This window comes from Globicephala melas, chromosome 4, assembly GCF_963455315.2.
Source record: "Globicephala melas chromosome 4, mGloMel1.2, whole genome shotgun sequence".
Lineage (NCBI taxonomy): Eukaryota > Metazoa > Chordata > Mammalia > Artiodactyla > Delphinidae > Globicephala > Globicephala melas.
The window spans coordinates 87,952,591-87,965,543 of NC_083317.1; the positions used below are offsets into that span (position 1 = coordinate 87,952,591).

Sequence of the window (12,953 nt, forward strand, 5' to 3'; positions counted from 1 at the left end):
TCACAACCCCAATGTGTACTATGACTATCTACATTTCTGCTGCAGAAAGGGAGGCTCAGAAATGTTTAAACAACAGGAACGAGCAAAAGTAGGATCCAAACCATGGTCTTCATGGCTGTGAAGCTGGGGTTTCCATGCTCCATTATATGCATTCTAGAGACTGAGGTTTTCTTAATAAGTAAATTAGCATTCATTTAAGTAATTTCACTGGAGTTTGAGTCTACTTTTCCTTTAGGGAAGGAATATCTGAGGCACCCACATTGTTCATAGAGGAAAGAAAAATCTTTTCTTCAGATCCTCTCTTTTAAAAAATTTCCCTAATCAATAGCAGTCTTTAGTCACTAAATATATTAAAGATAGTTAATCTGACGTTCTATTTATCAGGAGTCTCTATGGCTAAAGGGAGAGTAAATTTCAATAGCTTACTAGTTCTTTGAACTTGAGCAATTTCAATGATCAAATTCTCTACACTTCAGTTTTCTTACCTGTTCAATGGAAAGTATATTTACTACTCTGGCACACTGTAAAGATTAAATGACAAAGAGAACGCTATTACTTTTTAAGCATCTCTTTTGTGCCCAGTACTCTAATGGGGCACTGGCATACATTATCACATTTAATCTTTAACCCAAAGAAGTAGGTATTATTATCACCCATTACCAGTGAGGAAACTGAGACTGGTTTAGATTAAAATTTGCCCATGGTCACACAGTCATGAAGTGAAGAAGGTGAGATTCAGACCAAGTCTGTCTATTCCTAAAGCCTGTGCTTGTCTCCGGCGCTGTGTCCTTTTCAAACTACGCTACTTCTCTAGACTGTAGAGCATTCTTGAAATATTGGGCATTATTATTTGTACCCAATTTGGAAAATAAGATTATTTTATTATAATTTAATTATTTGAAAACATGTGCCTTATGAATGGTAGAGAGGTCACTGTTAACTAGACCATGAGACTGGTTAAAATCATGCTGATTTTGAGAGAAAGAAATGAATGTAAGTGAATAGTACAATTGTTGATTATTATTGATTGATTCCTCTTGCGACATAGGCTACTGGGGCTTGTAGGCTCAGAAAGGTATATTGATTCCAACCGTACCTTTCAACCTAGCTTTGCCATCTCTTCCCCCATCACCAGAGAAGAGCAGAGAAAATATAGGACACGTCTATGTCCGTAGTCATTTGTATAGATCTGTGAAGATGCCTTTTTGAAATAGAAGTCATCTTTTGGATAAGATCAAATTGAGGCAAATTGAATTTTTATTTGCTCTGACATAGATTGGGATCAGTGATGTGATTTTTTCCTTCCCGTGTAGGGAGGAGAAAGAAAATCATCTTGATAAATCTCCTTGACTTTCTTCAAGGTGTTCAGTATCTTTTCTGTTTTTTTTTTTTTTTTTTTTGGAAAAATCAGCAGGATGTTATGACACAGAGATTAGACCTTGAGGTTGAAAAACTTCTGGTTGGAACCTAATGCTATTAATGGTTCTAATGGGGGAAAACATTCAATTCCTACATTCAACAATTTATTCATTCGACGATTGGTGCTATGGATATGTCAGGGAACACAAAAAAGTCCTTGCTCTCACAGAGTTTACATTCTAGTAGGAGAGAGACAGGCAATAAGAACTCAACATACAATATGTTGATGGATAATTTGGTATGCTATAAAGAAAAAGAAAGCAGGGACTGGGAATAGGAATTGTGCAAGGGGGTGATTTGAAACAAGGTTTTCAGGGAAGTCTTCTCTGATAAAGTGGCATTTGGCAGAGACCTGAAGAAAGTGAGAAACTGAGTCATGTGTCTATGGAGGGGAAGAATTTTCCAGGCATCGGGCACAGAAAAGTCAAAGGTTTGAGAGTCTCTGGGGTTTGAGAGTGTGTGGCATGTTTGAGGAACAGCCAGGAGGTCAGTGTGGCTGAAGTGAAGTGCTAAAGGGAGAGTGGGAGCAGAAGGGGCCAGAGAGGAACCCAGCTGCTGATATGCACAGTCTGTGGCCCATTGTAAGGGTCTGGCTTTTATCTGTAGTTAGATGGGAAGATATTGGAGGTTTTAGAGCAAAAGATATTATGATACAACTTCAATTTTGAAATAACCACTGGCATTGGGTACAGAACAGAATGTATTCTGTGGGAATAATAATTTGCAGTGGGAATAATAAGTAGTTGAATTCTACGTACAATTTGAAGGTAGAGGCAATGGGATTTTCTGTAATGTGGGAAGGGAAGAGAGGATTCATCTAGGACTCCAAGCAAGTAGAAGAATGAAGTTTCTACTTACATATGTGGGGGAAATATGGGAAGAGGAAATTCAGAAATTTGATTTTGAACATGTGAAGTGTGAGATGCTTATAAGGCATTTAAGTGGAAAAGTTTTGTAAGTAACTGAATATGTAAGTATGGAGGTTAGGGGAAAAGTCCAGGTTAAGAATTAGAATTTGTGAGCTGTTTATAGATAGTTTCTAAGGCTTTGAGACACATTTAGGGAGTAAGTATATAGATAAAGAGGAGATTTATGATTGAGCCGTGGAGCAGTCCAGCATTTAAAGATTTAGGAGATAATGAGGAGCCAGCAAAGGATATTAAAAAATACTCTATCTGTAGAGTTACACACACACACACACACACACACACACACACACACACATACAATGTCTTTTTCTAAGAAATCTAAGTTAAGAGTTGAAGTCAGTCTCTGAGAAAGGATGATGCTGAGATTTTCGTGATATACCAAGAAACCCAAGGAGGAAGGGTCTCTGATAGGAAATGGAACCTCTCCTCAGTCTTTCATAGACCAAAAAATTACTTTGGAATTTGGAGTGAAGACATAGTATATTATATAATGTATGATAATGGGAAAAGTTGGCACCATAGTTGAAAAAGGAAACATAGATGAAGTAGATAAACATAAAGTAGATAAAGTAGATAAACATAAACATAGATAAAGTTTGATGATGTTAATCTTGTGACTATTAATATAATATCTGCTTTTTGAAAAAAAATTAGCAACCCTAAAAAATTTAGCAACAGACGAATAAAAAGAATAAAATACATCAATGATACCACACTGAGATAACTACTGCCAACATTTTGGTACATTTTTTTCTAGTTTGTTTTCATACACACATATATTTAAATTAAGATTGTATTATGTGTACATTATTGTAGTCTGCTTTTTTATTTGATATATTAGCAGGAATAGTTTTGGAAGATTTAATTTCCGTATTTTGGTGAGAGGAGTGAGGTAATCAAAGAGAAGTTTGTGTTAGTTTGAGAAATGTCTGGTTTGATATCTACCAATAGAGTAGAATGATGACTGGGTGTGTATATGAGAGAGACAGAGAACAAGAATGATTCTGGACTTGGTGACTTGTGTCTTGGTGACTGATATGATGGCGTGCTACCCATGGGGACTGAGAAAACAAGACTGACCAAAGCTTCGCTTATTTTTTTTATGTTAGGGTAGATTCCAGACTTGCTTTCGGTATAACTGGAGCATTGTTGGGTTTTTTTTACTATATGTAGCAGAAACTAAAAGGAAAGGATATTTGGAAATGTTTTGGTTGGTATCTATTTATGTAAACAGGTAATGAAATTAATTTGTGACACAAAGCAGGTTGCTTTGACTAAAGTACTTGGTTTGGCTTTCCCCACCAAAGGAAGAAAAGAATTAGCATATTTCCCCTATATTTTTCATGCTGTGGGGGTCCGGTATAGACAAATACACCACCAAAATATCATACGGAGACTTTTCCCATAAATCTGTAAAAACCGTGAAAAGTAATTTTAGTTTATCAGTAAAATGTTAGGGGCGTGACCACAGCAAAATAATTTCTTCTGTTGACAACTATGATGTCATGGATTGCCTCTAAAATAAATGCTTGATGTGATTAGATTCAGAAGATATTGGTAAAACCAGAGCCAGTGAAAGTCCTTTTCAAATGAATGAAATTAATGAAAACAATAGAAACAACCTTCAGTTGTAAACTTCTGACAGCAGTAACTGTGTGTGTGTTTCTGTTTATGTATTATGAGCTCTCTTTTCCTATATATGAGTTCTTGACTGGTGAGCACAATTGGCTAGAGAATGGGACTTTACAAGGTCAAGGTCACACATTCCACTAGCCACATAGAAGCAGAAAACGATGTCATACCCATCAATTGCGTTAAAAATTCTATATGGTCGTTTCATGGACATGTGCTCTTGGTCACATAAAGACTAGTCAAGAGAGTTTGAGTGGTTCAGTAGCAGTCATCACGCTATTAAGATAAATAGACACACAACTTTAAGCATAGATGCCACCCGCTACAGGGAAATGATTTCAACTTTGTACGTTTGTGAATGGCAGTATATACACAGATGCTCACAAATGTGCACACTCAACTGCATCATAGAAGAGAATAAGCCCCACTCGGCCTTGGTTCTAGTATTTAGCTGAAAACATGCTATAATTGTCTTTCACTTTTATTTCTACTTAATACTCCATTAATAAAGAACTTTTAGGTATATTGAAGAATATTACATTCTTTTATAAATATACAATTATTCTGTGTATCTTTGCCATTTGTTATACTGAATCAGTGCATCAGAACATAGTTCTTCAAAACTAAAATAACATCTTTACATCTTGGAGTTTGTGAAGTCTGTTAGGGAAATAACACAACAGCACTGAGAAATTCACTCACTATGTTTCTGCCACTTCACACTGAGGGTCACATGCAATGACGAATACTGAAACTTGCACCACAGATCAAGTTGGAGAAACATTGGTTTCTGATCATTGCATTTTTGCTTAAAAAAAATCTCAGCTTATGGTTTTCTGATATTTCCTTTTCTGATTGAGCTATACCGATAAAGTATAATAATAAAGTACAAAGCAGTATAAGTTCCCTGCAAATCCACTCATTATCCACTGGACTGTGAAGCCAACTGCCCCTCTCATCTTTCAAGGAGAATTGTGCTTTTATCCTGTTCATTTAGAAAAGAAAAAGAAAAAAAAAGCTAAAACGTCAAGTCCATAACCTCTAACGAATCACCATTTCCATCTGCAGCCCTGGCAGTTGTTTAAAAGCAAGAGCAGGAATAGAGAGAAAGCCCCTTCTTCAGTGCAAAACTCTTGCTCTGCTTTAGCAAAACCATTCATACAAACAGTGTGGATCAGCCTTTCGATATGCAAAATGGACGAAGGTACCCAATTTTCTTTTATAATAGATTAAATCCAAAGTAGTTCTTTATCAGGGAAATCCATTGTAATCTTCCAATTTACCCTTTTAAAAATTAGACTATGGCTAATAAATAAATAAAACATTTATCTAACAGGTTTCAAGTCTTTAGGACAGCTTCATCGTTATTTTTCTCGGACCTTTATGCCTCCCAGCCACCAAAGTCTTCACTCAACCCTACCACTACCAACAGCCCAGCTGGCCACATAGATAAGAAGGAAACTGTTTTCTCCACGACCTCTAAGCATTCTACTCCAAGGGAAAAGCAACGTGGAATGCACACTCAGCAGGCTGCGAGTCTGGAGCCAGTTTGTCCTCGAGGCATTGCTGCCATAAAACATAATAGTATCCACTGTGTTTTGCTTTAAGCAGATCCGTCTCCCACTCCCCCTTCTCCCCTTCCTGCTTCTCACTCCGCACCTGGCTGCAATTCACGACCCACACGACACAGAGCAAACAAAAAGCACGAAACAGCAACAGATTCCTTTGTTTTACATGCAAATCCTACCTCTGGTAGTTGTCACATCTTCCTCAAAAGCCACGCTTAATTTTTAATGACAGCGATCCAGTGCAGTCCTCCAAATAGCCATCAGTAATTATCATTACCTCTTGTGCCTAAAGCCTTTCTGGACCATTAATGTCACAACCCTTGCTAACTCATAGCTTTAATACTCCCTGCTCAAAATGTCTGAAAGAGTTTGGAAGGACAATAGGAGTGACAGGCTCGCTAGACAGCCATGCTTGAAATTAGTTATCTGAAGCTCCGTTAAAGCTGCTTCTTACTGTTTTTAAAGCGTGCAGGAGGTAGGATTTATTAGCCTATGATAGGCATGCTGTTTCTGTTTTTATTAAATACTGTAATAGGCTGTCTGTTAGCAATGCTGTGATAGGTCCAGCATCACTTCCCCACTGCTTTCGAATTCTCATATTAAAAAGGGAGAGAGGGCTCAGACTTCCTTACAGTAAGACTGAGACCAACACCACCCTGCCTATTGGATCAGATTTCCAAATTCTTTTTAGCTATAAGAGAGAGAATTCCTTTTTCAAATAGGTATTTTTACATGGAAAGTGAAGTTGAGAATAAACATTCTAGGATTCCCCAAACAATTCTCACTCCCAGCAAGGGAATCCTTCCCTTCCCAGTTACAAAAATAAGCATTCTCTAGAGTTAGGTAAAAGGATCAATCCCCATAGGAAATGTTCTCATCATTACTGAGGTAGGGTTCAGGGCATGCATTTACATAAAATCTCAAATTAGGTATCGAACGGACTGAACTGATCAATGAGCGCATTTATTGTTTCATACTGATTTACAGAGCTTTGTGTTCTAGTTTGAAGCAATCATATGCCCTGGACTACTGTCCAAATGGAAAGAATGAATGCTGGGTGGAAGGGATGGGGAAGTGTACACTCCCTTGATCCACTTTGGACAGTCATAATCATGGAAGGTGGAAGAAGGATTTCTTACCATTGGTCAGAGAAGATGGTATTACTTGCTGGAAGTGCTACTCTGAAAAGTTCTATGTACTTTTCCAAACAGGGAAGCAGAAAAAAGTTCTTGGTAACTCACAGTAACGTAGAGGATGTGTCATGCTCTTACTAACCAGATTTAGTCCTTTTCTTCTGCTGTTCTTTCTCCCCTCCTGCTACCCCAGGAGCAATAGTTATATACTAGTTACTATGGAAACAGAGTGGTCTGCTTCAGGGGAGGGGCTTAGGGAAAGCAGCAGATGGAATATGAAGGGAAATGTACTATACTGGCCTATAGAATTGAAAATGAGGTGGGATTAACAAACAGACAAAAACTACTGCAAAACAAAATCTCAAAGGGAATGATTGTAGATCAACACTATTTAATTACTGGTAGTTTTGTTATCTAGAAATACTATTATGATCACAGCATCCATTATTTATTATATGCAAGAACTGAATATCTGAATTGCTCAGAAGTCTGATGTTTTAAAAAAGATACTTTTTTCCCCCTTTCTGTTTTTTTAAACTTCTGGATGTTGGTTTGATTATGCCCTGATTGTATGTGAATTTTAGTTGTTACTTGACTGGTCACAATTTCTTTTCAAGAATAAAGTGTGACCTAGTGGAAAAATCTCCTTGTATCACAAACTGTAACCACGTTTCATTCTAATTAAGTATTCTTATAGTGGTTTCCCTGGGGCAAAATCAAAATCAGAAAATACCGTAATTTAAATTTCAAAAAATAATTCTGTTCCCATTATGTTAGTAGGACAAAAAGAAGGCTTTTTCAAATTTTCAGTTCTTAAAATAGAAAAAAAAAATCATTTTTTGTGTTTTGTACAAAAACTTTCACTAGCCTCATGATCATGCAAGAGAAACTCTTTCTTAGCTGAGTAATAAAATTTCACAGTTGTAAGGAGTCTGGGGAATACAAAATTATTGCCTTTAGTACCACATTTTCACAGTTTGTAATTGCAGTAAATGACACCACTGAAGTGAGAGTACAAAAATTCCAAAATGAAATTGTTCGGAGGTTATTCTTCAGCATTTTATAAAAACCCCGTGGTTTTTTTTAATAGGCAAGCATATCATTTAAAAAGTTTATAATGGAAGAAGGATTATCTCAGGGAAAATGAATTTATGATATTCTCTTTAAAAAATGACAGGAAAATAATATTATAAATTGTGTATCTGGAATATTTTTTTCAAATGTAAGGAAGAGTTAAATGACAATCTAAAAACGATTAACAGGGCTTCCCTGGTGGCGCAGTGGTTAAGAATCCACCTGCCAACGCAGGGGACACGGGTTCAAGGCCGGGTCCGGGAAGATCCCACATGCCGCAGAGCAACTAAGCCTGTGCGTCACAACTACTGAGCCTGCGCTCTAGAGCCCATGAGCCACAGCTACTGAAGCCCGCGTGCCTAGAGCCCGTGCTCCGCAACTAGAGAAGCCACCGCAATGAGAAGCCTGCGCACCGCAATGAAGAGTAGCCCCCGCTCTCCACAACTAGAGAAAGTCCACGCACAGCAACAAAGACCCAACGCAGCCAAAAATAAATAAATAAAATAAATTTATAAAAATAAAAACCGTTAACAGCGCCATATTTTGATCCTTGGATGAAGTAAGAGGATGGGGCTAGGGCAGAGATGATTAGTGATGCTTTAGAGAGGCTCTGTCCCCAAAGGAGCAAAGGCCACTTGACCTCTCTGAGGATGAAGGAGGTTTCTGGAAAAGGCAGTTTAGTGGGAGTGGGATGGGTGGAAGATGGTTTGTTGAAGTAATGGAGGAGGAAGGGAAGCTGAAGGGAGGGAAAGAAGAGGGAAAGAGATCTATGAGGGGGGAAGGAAAGAATTTCTGGAGGTGACATGGTGTTGGAAGAGGGCACAGCCTCTGGAATAAGGATGCCTGGTTTTGAAACTTGGCTCCATTAGCCTACTTGAGCCTCTCATGAGAAATGGGGTGATCAGAATGGCTGTTGTAAGACTGCAGTGGTAATGAGACAGGGTACACATTAAGGGAGGAGTAGAAGCTCTTGTGAATAGAAATACTAAAATAAGTGCTAGTTTTTACTGATCAGGAAGAGAGATGGAGATGAATGATTAGAGAGGAGGTAAGAGGTATGATAGGAAAGAGGAGAAAAGAAAGGAGGAAGAAAGGAGGCATGGCTAGCAAAGAGAGAGGGGGCCTGGGAGAGAGAAGAATTTCTCTTGTTGGATCATATAAGATAGAATTTCTTGTTTTTGTTTTGCTTTCTGGATCACATTCCAATAACTGTCGCCTTAGTTCCCTCCCTATAATGAAGTTTCAGATAATAAAGTATCTTTGGCGCTCACACCTTCTTCAACAAGAGAGAACCTATGCTGGATTTGTTAAAAGTGTGTTCTACCATTTCAAAAACAGCTGATCTGAGGATTGAATTTAGTAATTCATAGCATTGCTTTTTTGGATGGTTCCCTGGAGAATGAAGTTTGGGGCAGCAGAAGGCAGGAACTGAAGTGATAGTTCAGAACTCTATTACCAAACACATTCAGCGAGAGTACTCTGTGCATCCGTAACTTGATAACATTTTTGACGGCATCTGCTCACTGAAGGCACATTAAAAAAAACTTGTTCGGGGGCTTCCCTTGTGGCGCAGTGGTTGAGTGTCCGCCTGCCGATGCAGGGGACGCGGGTTCGTGCCCCGGTCCGGGAAGATCCCACATGCCGCGGAGCGGCTGGGCCCGTGAGCCATGGCCACTGAGCCTGCGCGTCCGGAGGCTGTGCTCCGCAACCGGAGAGGCCACAGCAGTGAGAGGCCCGCGTGCCGCAAAAAAAAAAAAAAAAAAAAACCTTGTTCTGGAAAGAATGTGTGTATGTTAACAAATATTAGGTTGAGAACTGGAGCCTGGGTGAGAGTGATGTATCACATATGCAGAGAATTTGCAGTTTACATGCACAGTTTGCAAGTTAAGCAGTTTAATGAATGGAATGATGAATGCATAATTTTATTGTCATCACTATTAAAATGAAAATTTGATAGATACATAACCAGAAAGTGTAGTTATTTGTCACAGATACAAGTGCTAATTATATTTTTGAGTATATAATTTATGCTCTGAATAATACAGAGAGTAACTGCTTTTGCCCTGTTGTGACTATTTTTCTAGGAACAATAGGAAAGTTAGTTTAGAAACTGCTTCCTTCCTGTTATATTCCTGTGAAAGCTGAAGCTGACTTACTCTGAAGTCCCAGTTTAGATCCATAAAAGAGACATTCTCTAGAATAAACGTGAAGTTTTAGGCTAGAAAGTAGTTAAAAGAAAACAGTTGATGAAAATCTGATATTTAAAGCACAGTGTCTGATTTCCAAGACAGAATGAAGTGCCTTTCATTTGTTTATAACACTTTTCATAAAGATTTTCCTTCTCATCAGAGATTTTTAAAAGTTTACTAATGGAATGAGAATTCCTAAAACTTTACATTTACAGAATATATTCACACACATCATATTTGATGCTCAGAACAAAGCTACTGAGAGGCAGGGCAAATATTATTAGTTCCATTTCCATCTGGAGAAATTGAGGATGAGAGAGGTTAAATGATTTCCCCAAGATCACATAGCCTGTAAGTATGTCTTCTAACTCATAATCCAGTATTATTTTTATATCATGAAACTTTACACTTTGCTCCTAATATTTCTCCTAGAAATATCTAGAAATATAAGCACCAGAAGAATTTTTTAAAACTGTAAAAATGAAAAGTATAAATTGGAGCTTACCAGTATATTTTTTTCTCTTCCCATATTGCAAACACTCATGCCTGTTTTTTTATCTTTGGTTTTGCAGCTTTTTATATTTTTAAGGTCGAGTTGGTAAACCTTTTTAAAAGATAAACTATAGATTTTCAGAATTCTTCTAATTACAGATTCAACACTGAATGTAGTTCTATACTAATTGTGGCAGCTGAACAGGACTCTCTGATCCATGGGCTGTAGGTACAAACTCATCTAGTGAGGCCATGATTTGGATTTCTTTCTTGGATTCTTTGACTGCGTTTCTGTCTGTCTTCATAAAAATTAGGAGAGAAATTCCTGCAGGAAACCTCCCCTTCCATCAGCAGTTAGTCCTATCAGCAGGTTTCAAAAAGTTACCATTCTGTATGCATGTGGTTGAAATGGGAAAAGGAGGTAGGTGGTAATATAATATCCATGTTAATTGATTTACCTGAATTTTTGTAATAGGAGAAACATCCTCCTAACATCCCCCCTCCCACCACCAAACAGATAAAAATGCCTGAGCCCTCACCTGGACGCCCATGAGAAAGCACTGGCACAATCTAGTTTAACCAACTTTCCGAAGCCATCATTCTTTGGCTGAGCCATTGCATTTGGCAGACAGCTTATTGGGGCTGCATTTCCATCCTTCTGAAGGCTGTCAGGGGATTGGACATAAATCAGCTTTAAAATAAAGCATGAAATACAGCAGTGACAGTTGTTGGAGTTTTATCTCATTTGGATTCTCTTACTTCCCGGGGCCTAGCTGCAATCTCCCTGCTTCCCGGAAACACGCACTAACTATACCAATGTGACACTCCAGGCGTAGTGTATCTACGAGCAATCAAAGAGAAGATGATTGCTGGTTGCTATTATTACTATTATGACTTACGGTGCTGCAGTATATGTACCTTCTACACAATATAGCATTAGATACAATATCTGCTGCTTTCAATATCAGTTAATCTGTCTTCAAAACAAAACAAAACAGAACAAAAAATCCCTGGTATGCAGAAGGCTCCAAGGTTGGGTACAAAGGATAAGGATTTATATGTTGATGTTTACATTCATGTGGATATTTTAATAACTCACTAAACGTTGCTAGATTCTTAGGGTGGAAGAAGAATCATTTAACAAACAAATGCTTTTTAGCAAGTGTGTGAATATTCATTGTAAAAGGTCCTGCTTTGCAAAACTATAGCAAAATCTATTATTTATTAGTTGGAGAATTTCTAAGTGTTTACTCGATGCTGGACATCTAGGAAAGTGTTAATAAATATTTCTACATTTCACAATTTACTTAGGGAAAGAATCATTAAAATGGATATAAAAAAATGTTTTGTTTACTGAAATCTATTTGTAAAGTTACTTTTATCAAGGATATAGGTTAGATATGAAGATATGATGGTAGCTTCACTGCATGCCGTTTACCGCCCGAAAACAAAACACTGTTTAATTCTGATTATAAAAGTGACACATGCTCATGATTGAATAGCTGGAGTATGTAGAAAATATAAAGAAAAGTCTCCTGAGATGCTACAATCCACAGGTAACTTATATTAATATGTATTATCAATATTTAAAAAACATATTGCATATGTAGTTTTATATGTTAGTTTTCTCCTTAATATTGTAATGTTTTCCACGTTATTTTAAAATCTTCAAATCTTTTTTAATGGATGCATAATATCTTACCATATGAATCTTCCCTAAATTATTTAAGAAATCCATTGTTAAACACCCAGGTGATTTTTATTTTTCATTAGCATAGTGCTCTGCTGAAGGTCTTTTTACATAAATCTTTGTCTACATCTCTGATTATATTTATTTAAGATAGGGTTTCGTATCTGGATCATTGACCTGAAATGTGTGAACATACCAGGGGCTTTTGGTATGTCTTGCTAAGCTGCTCTCTTGAAGGGTTGTACTATTTCAGAGTTCCACCCGTGGGGTCTGACCTGCCCAGAGCAGGGTATTCATTGTGGTGGGAAAAGAGTGCTTTGTTCCTCCCTTTCACACAGAGAGGTTTATTTGACTTTCTTTTTGCTTTGGGGACTGAAGGGAAGTCAAGTGTCATAGAACAAGAGAGGAGAGAAAGGAGGCAAAGGAAGAGGGTTACTAATGTTGGAATTTTGTTTCGGTTTCCCGAAGTGGAAATGTCTTTTCCCCTTGTCGGGGGAGGGAAGTGAAGACCGGCTGCAAAGCCTGGGGCTTACATTCACGGTGTTCCTATGGCTCAGAGCAGTCGCTCCCCAACGAGGTCCTTTGAAACCTGGGGCATGCCTACTCTTGGGGAATTCTGTTGTATACCAGGAATATACAAATCCACAAGTTAAATCTGCTGTGTCTTTCTGGAAAACCAATTTGCTTAATAATATTGGGGGCAGGAGTTTTGAATTTTTGTGTTTTGCAAAGTTTTTAGCACATACATAAATTACTAGAATTGCTTTCCCATCATTAAACCTGAAACTTGTCCAGATAAGCTTTGCAAACAAAACATTTCTATGAAC

General features: G+C 37.8%; 1 protein-coding gene across 3 annotated transcripts in view; it reads right to left on the bottom strand.

The window, feature by feature from the left end:
• The window catches only part of KCNMB2 (potassium calcium-activated channel subfamily M regulatory beta subunit 2), a 252,881-nt gene extending 246,902 nt beyond the window's left edge, over positions 1–5,979 (bottom strand). For all 3 annotated transcript variants that reach the window (XM_030863238.2, XM_060297604.1, XM_060297603.1), the window contains exon 1: positions 5,728–5,979. The gene's annotated coding sequence lies outside the window, so the exon portion shown is untranslated. The remainder of the gene's footprint in view (positions 1–5,727) is intronic.
• Positions 5,980–12,953: the final 6,974 nt, after the last annotated feature.